This window comes from Ambystoma mexicanum, chromosome 6p, assembly GCF_040938575.1.
Source record: "Ambystoma mexicanum isolate Mex_15411 chromosome 6p, UKY_AmexF1_1, whole genome shotgun sequence".
Taxonomy (NCBI): domain Eukaryota; kingdom Metazoa; phylum Chordata; class Amphibia; order Caudata; family Ambystomatidae; genus Ambystoma; species Ambystoma mexicanum.
In genome coordinates, this window is record NC_090935.1 from 1,046,941,184 (window position 1) to 1,046,956,178 (window position 14,995).

Sequence of the window (14,995 nt, forward strand, 5' to 3'; positions counted from 1 at the left end):
AGTAGTGTGTCATTGTTGGATCTAAGGCGTCTGGAAGTTATTTTAGGCATGAGACAGGCACTCAGGTAGGAAGGTGCATTTTGGGTGATGCATTTATGCATGGTGGTAAGTGTTTTATAGAGGATCCTGGCTTGGATGGGTAGCCAGTGACAGTCTCTCCTGGCTTGAGAGCTATGGTCACTTTTTTTTATTTCTAGGGCTGCTCTGAGTACTAGTACTGTATTCTATTTCTAATAGATAATTTTTTTCACTGGTTTGGTTGTTTACCATAGAAGTGTCTAAGGAGGCTTAGTTGTTGGTGCCCCAGGCTTGCTTGAGGAATCTACGCAAGGATCTGAACTAGTAGGTCATTCATGACATTTTGCCCGTGAGAACCAAAATGTAGAGATGCTCATTGGCAGTTCATCTATATTGCCCGAGGTCTAGATGTACGGGAGAGGAATAGGAAAGAAACTTATTTTGGGACTCTATGTGCTCAGATAGTATGGACGTCTGCTGGTACATATGCAGCCCGACGTGCAAGGAACTTGGTCATTGATGAAGAAGCTGTGTGGTCAGGAAGGAGAACATGTCAGTGGAAGGAATAACAGTGGATAGTAGTCTGGTGCACCTTCACGTGTATCATGGTTGCCACATGGTGTTACAGGAATATACTAGTGGGGAAATGAAGTGATTGCTGGTCAAACGCTTCTTGGTTCCTTGCTAAGAAAGACATTATGGAATACAGTAGTTGGGACACGAGAGCTCACATCAAGAATGAGTCAAACATAATTGGTGCTTTGACCCTCTGTGGAGATTGTTATATGACCTATTCTGAAGTAGGATGCTGACAATACAGGATTCAGTGAACTCGGCTACAACATCTAAGGAAATTGAATGTTTGTAAACAGGGCAGATGTTTAAAAGGTGATTGAGATGTGCCAAATACTAAAATGAGGAAATGTCTTGCAGTTATGTCTCTTGTTCTCCGCGTATTGTCTGAAGATGAATCGAGTCTGGCAGAAATTGTTTTTTTTCATTTGAATGCCCCGTTTAGTTTGGATCCTTAGCTGTGTATTCTGAGGACTATATTACATCTTACACCTCCAAACTAATTGTATTAAGTCACCGGTTTCTAACACCTAAAAGCGGTATCAAGTTAGCCAGGGCGCTGATATTATCCAAGTTGGAGTACTGCAATGTTCTCCTCCTATGTACATCTAAAGCCAACATAGCCAAACTTCAACTTATGCAAAACAAAGCACTACGGGCTGCCCTGGGTCTAAGCAAAATCAGACCACATTTCAAACACCAGGAGGGAGGCCCATTGGCGGCCCATCAAAGCGAGAATTTTATTCAAATCACTGTGTGTGACCTAAAATGGTCTATCAAAAAAAGCACCTTCCTATAGCAATAATTCCTTAAGAAAAAAAGAACTCAACAGAATGCTCAGATTCAACAAAAATGCAGCCCTTGAGGTCCTGCACTTCAAAAACTCTAGAGCAGGAGGAAGGTGTTTCCTAGTCATGGCCCCCAAACATTGGGACTCACTCCCTCTTAACATCAAGTGATTCAAAAAACTATTAAAAACTCTTTTTAACAAATACTAGATTGCCTATGCTCAGCCCACACCAGTCCTCTATCCCACTCCCAGTTCTTGTTAATCAAGGAACTTGACTAGTAGCTTTGTAAATAATGTAAGTAATCAAGTAACTATTAAATCTAATATGTAAATTGTTGTGTATTTTCATATTTACCTTTGTACCTCAATGTGCATCAAGATGTCTAACTACACTGTGATACCTCAGGGTCTGGGCATATAATAAATGCATTGAATAGATGTAAAAAATATATATATATATATATATATATATATATATTTATATGTGCAAGATTTATTTAGCAGTTTAATATTTTAACGTGTTCTTTGTTTTGGTTGGAGAGTTTTCTGTATGTTATTGTGTCATTGTAGTCAGGTAAATATGGTTTAAAGAAACAGATCCTGATTTTAATAAATTGGTCCAAGCAAGCTGCGTAAATGACCTACGGTCTCACTGCCTTTCCTTGCATACCCCAATAAGACATTCTCTTTCATCTACACACTTGTCACTATGAAAATGAGATTTGCATATACGCATTTCTTACAATATGATTTCTAGGACATGCTACACATACCATGGTGCTCCAGCCCCATGGCAGTCAGTCTATACTGGCCTGATCATCCCTAATAAGGATAAAACTGGTATGATGAAGCCTTCCTTGAAAATAGTCTCTCTTGTGTTGAAGACACTATATTAAAATAGCAGTGCCGTAAATCAAATACCATTTTGTGGGGCTAACGGCTTGCATTTTGGCTAATTTGCACACCCATGGTGCTTTGAACTGGAGGTGATCTCCTAGATATGACTATTGGTTGTTTCTGTGGCATGTGTGTGACTTGGCTCAAATGGCTCATTCTGCTTTCACATTTCTGGTGAAAGGGCTTTTCCAACCCACTTTCTATATATACACCTATGCTCCAACAGCAAGTCTATCAGGCTACACTGTACTAATGATTCCTAGTAAGGGTGAATATGGTATGCAGTTATGTGCAGGCTTGAGAGCTGTCTGATTTGGGTTGAAGAAGCTATGTAGAAAATAAAACTGCCCTGTAAGACAAAGGCAACTTTCTGGAGCTAATTCTATTTGGGCTAATTTACATACCCACAATGCTTTACTCAGTAGGCTCCGTACCCACAATGTTTTGCTGATACTGCTCATTGACTGGAGGTGATCTTCCAGTGATGGCTATTGGATAATGGGCAGCGCCGTGGCCCACACAAACACACACTCTACTTCCAAAGTGCACCATCAATCCAAACATCACACTCCCATCTTTCAGATTCCTGAGCCATGCAGTGACTGCACTTTCGGGTGAGGATACAGCACTGTGAAGTCATATCAGGGATAGCTGTGTGCTATGGAAAACACCTCCGACATTGACAAATGAAGCAATTAGGCGAACAGGAGACACAGCCTTAAACATCTTCCATAAATGATCCTGAAATTTGCCCCACCCTGAGTATTAATGAATCTATAGTTTACTATCGTATGATCCGACATGGGCAACATTACTGGGGCCTGGGAAGGATGGTTTTTCAATGACAGTGCTGTGGGCCCTCAAGTGTGGAGCCACTCCTGTGGCCCATAATAGCTTTGGTTTCTGATAGATAAGCTTCATAAACAACTTCTGGTCTTTTTGCAGAGCTAATTTAGAAATGTATCTAGTGGTTTAGTCAGATTTGTTTTGGAATATTCTCGGAAATGGCAACACTGAAGGAAACCATCCGAAGGTATTATTAGAAATCCAATCTGCCAATTTTACATCTGCAGACATATTTCTCAGCATGCGCTTTGTAAATGCAAACCTGATTGCCCTATAGTGGTACATTTTGCAAGCGGCCTCGCTCTTTGGAAATAGCAGCTTTTATCAATTCTGGGAACCACAGTGCAGATAAAAATGAGTCTGTAATTTTTGAAGATGCCGGGCAACTTGTTCATACTTCGAGAATATGACTTTAGCTGGAAACAAGCATCACAGAGCTCTGATTCAAAGTGTACAATTGTTCCATGGAGTTTAAAAGATATCACTGAGGCATCACTTATAATGCAAGAGTTAGGAGTGCTAAGGCATGTAGACCCACTTGTCTCAGTGCTGGGCCAATCAGAAATATGTTTGGGGACTGCTAAGTGCCAATAGGTTTAGTGGCTAAGCCTCCTGGGTGTTTTCTATATATACCCCTAAGCTCCAACAACAAGTCGATCAGGCTACACTGTACTAATGATTCCTAATAAGGGTGTAAATGGTATACAGTTGTCTGCAGGCTTGAGAGCTTTGGGTTGAAGAAGCTATGTATAAAATAAAACTGCCCTGTAAGACAAAGGCAACTTTCTGGAGCTAATTCTATTTGGGCGAATTTACATACCCACAATGCAGTACATACTGCCAATGCAGTATGTGGAGTGTAGAAATTAACAGCCCTATGTATACACAAAACCTTACTCACAAATATGCATTAAATATGGGGAGAGGTTATAAACTATTACCACTTTCAGGTCTTGACAGTGTGTTATGAACAACCTAATGCTGAACAATCAACATATACCTGACTGCTCCCTGCAAATGGGGTAAGGAAGTTGCTTCTAATATTAATTATTATTTATGTCAAATATTCTCTTGTGTTGAACGTTTTTAGTAATCCTAAGATTTCTACCATTACTTATTGAGTATCTTCTATTAGGTACTCAATAGAGTACGGGATCCAGACAAGACAAGTGATCGATTGGAGAAGGTCAGTGCATGGTTTATTATGAGCAAATTAGTTGATCTGAGAGATTAGTATGTTGCTGAGGAGTATTATTAATTGCCCTTCTGCAATTGTTATTTTTTTAGGAATACAGTTCAAATGGTCACTGAAGAAGGACAGAGTAGATATCTGAAACGTGTTGGAAGAGAGGAAAAGCAGATTGATGAAATATTTATTTGATTCCTCAATGAAAACTGTCGATTTATTACATCCATGAATTGTTTGATGAATCATTGGTTTATATTATGTCTATGGAAACAAAGGTTTAAGGTTATATGTTTGAAATGAATCCATTTATAAAACAACCGTACACATATCAAAAATCTTTTATGAAACAAATTGAGTTCACTGTGAATTGTGACTATATGTGAGATATTCTAATTAATTGAAGATTTAACAGATCAGTGTGCAGTTGGGTTCCGCATTAGGTATAATGGGCTTTTTCTTCATATAGATATTGGGTCCGGTAAACCAAGGACCTTACCCATTTGCACCAGAAATTGATTGCATTAATTTAACTTACAAAGGGGTCATATTTAAGAGGTTGTGCATCCCTACAGATAATTTTTCATAGATTGTGGCCACAGCTTCATGCAATTGACTTACAATGCAATAGTGGCATATGTTGTGGACACAGGCCCCTGTGTACTGTTCATGACATAGCATTTACGGTTTGTTTTTCATTTATTACCCTAGAGAACCAAATGTAAATTGTATGGCTTTTTACACCATTTTTCTCAAACATTGTGATATGTAAAAGACACTATTTCAATACATTATTTTAAACATTGTATTGGGGTGAGAACCCCCTCCCCCTCCCCAACAACACTTATGCCACTTAGGGCTCCCACACTACCTGGGAGATATTAATTTCCCTCCACTAAAATCTTCACCTGCCACCACTAACCATAGTTGACAATGCCCGTGCCCACTCAGCGGCCACCCACCTCTCCTGATACCAAAAGCTGCCTCTGCCACTGCTTCCACCCTATGCACTGCTAAATCAAACTGGAGTAATGTATTTATGAAATAGTAACTGAAATAAGCGGGGAAGTACACCAAAACAGTAAGGGATCGGGTAGTGTCCCATGCATCCTTCTTCACAATGAGACAATGTCCAGCACCTGCAATGTCACCTCTCCAGCAGGTGCTGCTAGCATCAATTTGCTTAACATCAGAAAAACCCATCCATTCTCGCCTACCAGGCGACCACATCTCCCAGTCGCCACGAATTCTGCTAGAATTTCCTCCAGGACATCCCTCTCTACTCCTTTATCCCCTTGAGAAAATCCTCATTTTAGCCACCCACACCCTGTACAGGCCCCCTCACTTGATATGATATGATATGATATGATATATGATCATTTATTTATATCGCGCTCGTACACAAGTGTTTCAGAGCGCGACAAGGCAAGGGAGGGGAACAGGGGAGAACAGAACGATCTTACTAGGCCCAGTGACATTGAGAATGTGCAAGTGCATGGGAAAGGGAAAGGTGCATGGAAGGGGGAGAGTGGAAAGTGTGGAGCAGAGAAGTACATATAAATAAAATAAATAGATAGCAGAGGCAATAAACAATGATAGTGCTGTCAGAAAGTGCTGAGTTTAAGGCAGCAGGCTGGGTAAGTCTGATAAGTGCAGAAAAAAGAAGAAAATGGGGGTGTGGGGAACTGTATGGGTACAGACACAGTCTACCAGTGCAAGGGGTGGCCAGGAGGCAGTGCATGAGGGTGGCAGGGTGAACAGGTACCTGAGCCCAGGGGACAGAGGGTGGCCAGGTGCACGGTGCCAAGAGAGCAGTTCAGCAGGGGAGAGGGAGAATGAAAGCAGAAGCAAAGAGAAAGGTCTTGAGGACTTAGAAAATTGGGTCCAGGACCTGTAACTTCCAGAACCAGCATTCATTCTTGATGCCTCCACCCAATGGGTGTTCGGTTTGCCTCATGGATTTCAATCCATGGCCCTCATTAAGAGTTGGCTGGTACAAAGTAAAAGTGCTGGTAATAACGTTTACCAGCATTTTTACCAGACCGGTCAACTACAACTTTTCCAGTAGGGGTGAAGGATTTACCTCCAGCTAAAAGCTGGAGGTAAATCTGACCCCCTACCGGCAACACATTTCTGTATTATTGGCACGGTAATACCATTGCCCGTAATTGCTTCAAAATCCCCCCATGGAGTCCTATGGGGGGGATTGGGTAACGGGGACTTACCATGAATACCGCACTTGTAATCTGCCGGTATTACCGGCAGACAAGTATCAGTAACGGTATTACCGTTTGCCCAGCAAACTTATAATGAGGCCTCTGTCTTTAACTTCTAGAGCAGTTTCACTTCTAAGAGTTTCAGTATCACAACTACACCAGAGGGATTGAGATATAACTTCAGACATCAGAGAACAGCTAGAGAAATCATTCCCTGTAACACACTCTTCGCATTTTGGGTAGGGTGAAGATGGCTCTGGTTTCATAATTAAACTCAAAAAATGGTATTGCCTGGCCGATGCAAGAAATCCCCTAGAAGCTGCTTTAAATGCCTGGAAGCAATCTTTGATTTAGAGATTATGCGTCTGCCACTAAGAGACCCCAGAGTAAAACTTGTGACCACCCTTGTGGTGCAGTTGAAATTAACCCTTCCCATCCAGGAAAGAGAGCATCAGTGCACGCTCTGCTGATCACGATCCCTCCAAGCCTTGAATGCTTTTAAACATATATAAAACTGAAGTACAAATCATCTTATACACAAATGAGCCAACAGGGCAAGCCAGAATCCAGTTAAATGTCCTGCGTTTCTACACAGAGTTTCAAAGTCAAAACTCCGGTCAAACTGTTACACACATACACACCCCTTAAGGGTTCTGACAGACACAAAGTAATGCTAACAGGTGCCACCAACCCAAGCACAAATGAGGTTTGTGCAGGAGAACCAGCACCTCCTGCTCTCCTGAGTCCTTGGACACAAACCCCTTTGAAGGAGGGTTTTTCTTTTCTTATGAATGCAAGGTTGAAGTCTGGGTGAGATAGTCTACAGAACAACCATTAAAGTTATTCAATCATTGGCAACAGAAAAGAAGGACAAGCGCTCATTGTGAAGATCGTTAAATATGCCCCGTTTCCCCTTTCTTTCCTGTGTCTTCATAACCAAAAATGCAATGTCATTTTCTTCAGTTCAAGGATCACTCACGTATGTTTGCTTATCACCAATACATTTGCCAAAATAATAGGTTAGACCTATCTTGTCTAAAGTGACTACAGCAGTAGTGTGAAGGATTGAGAGTGTACATCGCAAAACATCTGTGGGAGAGCGCACAAGAGCGAATCAATCGCCAAAATACCTTTGACCTCCGTACCTGTGTGTGTCCAGGTATGTGCATGTGAGAGTGGGAGAGAGAGAGAGAGAGAGTGTCTGTGTGTGTGTGTGTGTGTGTGTGTGTGTGTGTGTTGTGTTGGGTGCACACGTGTTGGTCTGGGATTGCATAATCCATGATTATCCAGTGCTATCCAGCTGATGTCAAAAAGATGTATTTTGGGTATCCTGGATACACAGAGTCACTGTCTTTGCAATGGAATGGCTGGCCTCTGTCGGGTGCTCGAGGTGTATTATAATGTCTAGTCCCACATATGGAATTCTGGCCACATAAGTCACCTTGCACTTCAGGATAGCAGGGAGTCAATGCTACTATAGAAGGGAATGTGTGGGGAAATGACAGAGACATGATACACAGGACTGTGATTTACAGGAATGTTCTCCTGAATGTGTGTTAGAGACAGAGAGGGGGGGCTTTTTTGTGGGACTGGAAATAGGGCTGTCATTGTAGACACACAGAAGAGTGGCATCCGGGAAGGTTCTGAAGCTATTAAAATAGAAAACGTATGAGAAAAAAATAACATGTCCTGAATTTCGAGTTAGTTCTGGTCATTCCGCGAACCTCCTCCATTTTTGCAATGAGGTGGGTCGAAAAAGCCCAGCTGGAACTGTGGCCCAGAAACATGTAGTGCAGGGAAAGGACATAGGGCAAGATAGGAATTCTGACTGGGTCACAGTGTCTGAGCAACTGGGTAGGGTTGGTGGGAAGGACATTAGTGACTGATTAGCAAACTATGTGTTATGGGAACACAACAGGAGCCTGCCTAGTCTACAATGTGCACCCAGACAGGATGCCTGAGGTCCAAATGACCACATTGAAGAGAGGTCATGATCTTCAGCCAAGAAGAGCTCTTTGGTTAGACTTATAATCATTTCCCCTGGTAAATCTACACTGGGACATTGAGTCCGGTCAGGAGCTGAGGATACTTTCCAAAGAATGAGACTCGACATGGCTGCTAATATATGACAAGATTTACACTTCTAATTAAATATGTTTAAAAAAAGAGATAAAACATATGCTTGTTTATATGTATTTTGTTTATGAAATGGCCGTTTACTTGGCGCTGCTACATTCCCAGAAAACAAGTTGCATCTTCGTGGATGCCCCAGAAGAAGTCTTATTGTCACTGCGGTGAGTGACTTGTAATTTCTTCATCGCCTCAAGACCATTCCTGAGTAGCTACAGCCCCCTGAAGAGAACCTCGAGAACCTCCTTTTCGTTTTAGCCATGACCGCACATTGTTAACTGAGTGCTGGGCTCCTCACTTCGTAGGGCTGGACTAAGTTAGGGATTGATTACGAAGAAATGCCTGATTTGATACCTGTGTTGAACTGAACCCTTTCTGTTGCAGGTTGTGGCTATTTTTTCCCCTTTCATCAGCATTAAGCTAAACACACTATTGTATATATGTTATAGTGAATAAGCATGTGTGGTAATTGTTTTCCTGATAACTGTGGTTTAATCGTGTGTTGCATTTGGATCTGATTTTGAGTGTGGGCAGGAACGAGACCCTCCTGGACTCATTGAAACACACTATGCATTTTTTTCATGCACCCCAGCCCCATTTTGCGTGCATTTTCTCTCGGACCCCTTCCCCCGCTTCCTGCTTCCTGATTCCCGGCCTCCCAGCCCGCCCCAGCCCTGATTGGTGGCCATCCGCCATTTGTTTGATGCCGTTGCTTGGCACATCTCCCTGCTTGCCATTTGGATCTGGGTGAGGCAGGTGGGCAGGAACGAGACCCTCCTGGGCTCATTGAAACGCACCATGCATTTTTTTTCATGCACCCCTCAGCCCCATTTTGTGCCCACATTTACTCGGATCTCTTTCCCCGCTCCCACTTCCTGATTCCTGGCCTCCCAGCCCACCCCCAGCCCTGATTGGTGGAAAACCTGGTCTTGACTAGCCGCCACAGGGCAGCCCTCTGCCCGGCAGCCCCAGCGGCTAAGGGCCCAGAGGCAAAGGGCGGCTCCAACAGAGGCGACTCCAGAAATTGTCTGCAGCTGTCAGCAGAGGAAGCCAGCGAAGCCACTAGCAACCAAAGAAAGTAAGTGTGGCACGGGTGGGGAGCAGAGCAATTACTCTACTCCAGAAAACCCTGCCACTCGACATTACCTTACCTCCTAAATATGAATGTTAGCATCTGCCACACTTGGATGGGATCATGAACATTAGCATGTGCCAGACAGACAGTACTGTGAATGTTAGCAGGTGCCACACTTAAATGGAATTGTGAATGTTAGCATGTGCCACACTTAGAATTGTGAACATTAGCCTACATCGCATCTAGATAGGATTGTGTATGTTGCATATGCCACACTTAGATAGAATTTGATTGTTAGCATGTCCAGCACATAGATAGAATTGTGAACAATAACCTGCTTCGCATCTGGCCAGGATTGTGACTGTTAGCATGTTCCACACAGATGTAATTATGAAGGTTAGCAAAGTGCCACACTTAGATAGAACTGTGAACTTCAGGCTGCGTCACATCTAGATAGGATTCTGAATGTTAGCATGTGCAACACTTAGATGGCATTATGAAGGCTAACAAGTGCCACACTTAGAATTATGAACATTAGCCTCTGTCGAATCTGGACAGGATTGTGAATGTTAGCATATGCTACACTTAAATGGAATTATCAAGGCTAGCAAGCGCCACAGAGAACTGTGAACTTCAGGCTGTGTCGCAAGATTGTGAATGTTAGCATGTGCCACACATAGAAAGTATTGTGAATGTTAGCAGATGCCAATCTTGGATGGAAGTATGAGGCCAGCAAATGCCAAACTTGTATAGAATTATGAAGATTACCGAATACTACACTCAAATGGAATTGGGAATATTAGCTTGTCCCACACTTAGATATAATTGTGAACATCAACCTGCGCCGCATCTAGATAGGATTGTGAAGATTAGCAAGGCCCACACTAAAATGGAATTATGAAGGCTAGCAAGTGCCACACTTAGTCAGAATTGTGAATGGTAGCACGTTAAATGTCATATAACCCATTAACCAAAAACCTCAAACTTTCGTGAGATACTTATCTCACTCCAAAAAACTCACACAACCATCTCTCACACAACAAGCCGCACGCACTTCACCACACCGCATCAACACATAAGCCAGACCAACAGCACACAAGGACTGACATTGATCCGATACTCGCACCAAAGCTCAGCACCCGGTACATACCGAGTTGAAGCTGCCAACAGAACACCACTTCTCTCACTATCCTACTCCCTCTTCACCTACTAACTCATCCCACCTTCTCCTTTACAGATTCGCCAGAGCGCCTGTGGACCAACTCCATTGGTGACGGTGCACAGTACAAATACCTTTAACATTTAACATTTATAACAGTAAATACACATTTATTTAACTTCCCAGTAAGGCCCTTCATCCTTGGACTGGATCAGCAATGCTCAGGGTGTGTTTTCCTCATGTGACACAAGTACATTTGCCGTCCTCTGGCTGCCTGAAAATTTCAAGATATGACAGGAAAATAGATGTATTGCCAATACCAGAATCCTTCAGAACGGGCCCAGTTCCACTTTCTCTGCTGCTATTTTTACAATGAAACCGAAAAGGTATTTCTGAACAGTGAATTCTTTCTTATAACTATTACATCCGTTGGAAATGATTATTGACTTTTAACCAATTTTTAAACTTTACATGAGTGTGACTTTCGTGTACACCTTGATGCACTTAGATAACGTGCAATAGTTGCTCTTCTTGGCAGTACTGAGGGATTCACTTATTAGCCTTTTCCTCTGTTGGCTAATCCCTTCTCAGCGAGTACTGCGCCTCTAGCGTGCCCATGCACATGAATCTTGTTGTCCCGGGGTGGAGGCATTACCGGTCTTGTAATGCCCCGGGATGTCAGTTGCAACCCCGAACGAAGCCAGGGTACTGAAGGTTTATTTTTCTTGAGTTGAGAAACGGCATGTACACCGTTTCTCAAAACGAGAAAAATAAAATACAAAAAACATGGCTGCCATGGATCAGGGAGAAGGGACCACATGTAGTCCTTTCTCCCTTTCCATGGTGGTTCTTAAGAGGTCTTTTACAAGCCATAAATCAATACAAGCCCTTCATGGACAGAGATATGAAATTGGGCAGAAGACAGCCGGTTGGGAGAAATTCCCATGCCACAAATGTTCAGTTAGCATGGTGTGAGAAACCTGAAAGTGTCTACCTAGCTAGTCCCCGGGGATCTGTCATTCAGGTAGCCACGGCACAGCCATCGCCATTGTATCCACTTTCTAGGGGTGGACCAGTGAGGGGGGGGTCCTTGGAGAGTGTGAGTGGAACACCGACGGGTGATACAAGGTATACCCCTTCCTATGGCCTCTTTTCCCCATCCTTTCACATAGGGCATTCCAAACCACTGCACCCCCCTTTTCCAAACCAAACACTTTTGCACAACACAGAGGACAACGGACGAACACCAGAGCCAGGGTCAGGAAAAGTCAGGCAATTGGCCAGAATCACACGCACCTGACGGCCCTTTGCCTTCCACACAGAGATAAAAGATGGAGCAAGAGAGCACAGTACAAGCCCGGCAGACAGCACGATGAGACGGCCCTTCTCGATTCACTCATGCTCCCAGCCAATTCTCTGCTGGGACACAGCTTTAAGCTCTTCTCTTCATGGGTTTGAATTTACTAAAATTGTGAAACCAATGTCCAGCTTATATATAATGGTGGCTCAGCCTGCAGTCTTATTCACTACGTATAGCCAGCTTCTAAGATGACTTAATCTACTTGCGTTGCTGCATCTGTACAGTTATTCAATGATTTGTATTTTCTACAGTGCTCTTCATACGTGTAATCGTCGTTTCGCACATGAAAGTTTACTCTATTCTTTACTTTGTCATCAGTTTCTATAAGGTCCATGCATTCTCCTCTTCAGCCAGTCTTCTCTGTGCATCACGTTCGTTTCTTGTGACGTCACCAACTTCTCTTTCTCTATTTTTCATATTCATTCAGGGATCTCCTTCAAGAGATTGCCATCTCTTTGGTAATACATCTGATGGGGTTTTCTTAGTGGATACCTTTTCTCGAGGATTCGATGCAGAATAGTCACAACTGCCGGTATCAAGCATGGCACAATTTCAGGCTGCCAGCATACAGGTAGTAGGGTGGAGGGACTTCCTGCAGGGGCAGTTGGCTGCTCCTCTACAAGTACATATCATTATATTCGAACACCTAAGGCAAAGTAGTTCACATAAACCCTTATCATCTACGAGTGGTGCGTAAACAGGTAGTGATTGAGAAAATCAACAAAATGTTGAAGGCTAATATCATCGAACCCTCCTCAAGTCCATGGTCCTCCCGTATCGTATTGGTCACTAGACCCGACTGGTCCTGGAGATTCTGCATCGACTTCCGTCAAGTTAATGCCATATCAGACTTCAATGCCTATCACGTGCCACGCTTCGATGACCTAATTGATCAACTGGGAAAAGCCACCTATCCATCTACCATGGATTTAAAAACTGGGGTACTGCAAGTTTCCCATATATGGACCAGATGAGGAAAAAACAGTGTTTAACGCCCCTAGGGTTACTCCAGTTTAAAGTCCTCCCTTTCGTCCTACATGGTGCGCCAGCTACGTTCCAATGTAATATGGATAAAATCCTACAACCTTATTTGGACTTCTGTGGAGCTTACATTGACAATATCATAATTTAAAGTAAGACCTGGAAAGATCATCTCTTCCATCTTTATATCATCATGAAAGTCCTTCGAAATGCTGGTCCAATTGCCAATCCAGCTAAATGCAGATTAGCCCAATCCGCTGTGAAATATCTTGGCTTCTTCGCAGGGAAAGGAACTGTACAGCCCCAACATGAAAAAGTAAAAGCCGTCTTGGATACTCCAACTCCCAAAACCAAAAGAGACCTTACAGCTTTCATGGGGTTAATAGGATATTACGGTATGTTTATCCCCAACTTTTCGTATAAAACAGCACGGTTGGCAGATGAACCTAAAAATGCTAAATGCTAGAAACTTCAGTGGAGCGAGGACAACAAGGTGTGCTATAACATTCTAAAGCAAACAAAACCCAATCCTAAAGGTAGTCGACTCCTCAAAGGAGTTTCTGCTACAGACTAACACCTCCCTTACAGGGTTAGGAGCCGTCCTGTACCAAATTGCGACAGACAAGAACACCCCATACTATACACCAGTCGCAAGTTATTCCCACGTGAGAAAAACTACTCCGTGGTAGAACTAGAGGCCCTAGCCATCCGGTGAGCCATTACCCATCTCAGGTACTATCCATTAGGAAGAAAGTTTACTGTGGTTACTGACCACTCAGCCTTAGTCTGGATTAGACAATGCAAGGAGTCCAACACTCGGTTCATGTGATAGTTTCTAGACCTACAACCCTATTGTTTCACGGAGGAGCACCGGAAAGGAAAAGACCAGGGAAACATGGATTTTCTTTCCTGGATCCCCTGTGAAACAAATGTGGCTACATCGCATGGAGGAAGGGTATGTGAGAAACTAGCTAGTCCCGGGGGATCTGTCATCCAGGTAGCCAGGACACGGCCATCGCTATTGGATCCAGTTCCTGAGGTTGGAGCAGTGAGGGAGGATCACCTGGATGGGGGTTCCTCGGGGAGTGGGACACCAACAAGTGAGTTATGCAGTATCACCCTTCCTATGAGGCCTTTTCCCTCATCCTCTCACGTAGGGCATTCCAACCCCCTTCCCCCATTTTCCAACATGAACACTTTCGCACAACACAGAGGACAACGGACTAATACCAGAGCCATTTACCTGACATGTCCCAATACAAGGATCAGGCAAAGTCAGGCAACTATCCAGAATCACACACACCCGATGGCCCTTTCCCTACCCCACAGGGAAGACGGCTAATCAAGCACGGCAGTTCACGCAATGCGGAAGGGTGGCAGGAATCGAGAGGGTGGCGAGGAGAGAAGTGACTTTGGCCTTCATTACAACACCGGCGGTAACCAATTGCGCTATTAGCACCATGGTTGCTGCCGGTATTGTAACGAGTCCGCCATGGGGCAATGGGGAATTACCACCCCATTCCAAGGTTGGCGGGGTGGTAATTCCCCATGCACCATTGGCCCTTCCCTATTCTCATTTTTGCCCTATAAGGCTCAACGGGAATGGGGAAGGAGTTAATTACGGTACCGCAAATTGCGGTACCGTAATTACCTTCAAGGTCCCTTTGCGGTTCTCTACTTTAACGGCTGGTCCAGACCAGCCGTTAAGATCGGGAGCCGCATAGGGACCTCGTAATTAGGCGCTAAGGGGGTTAACGGCGCTGC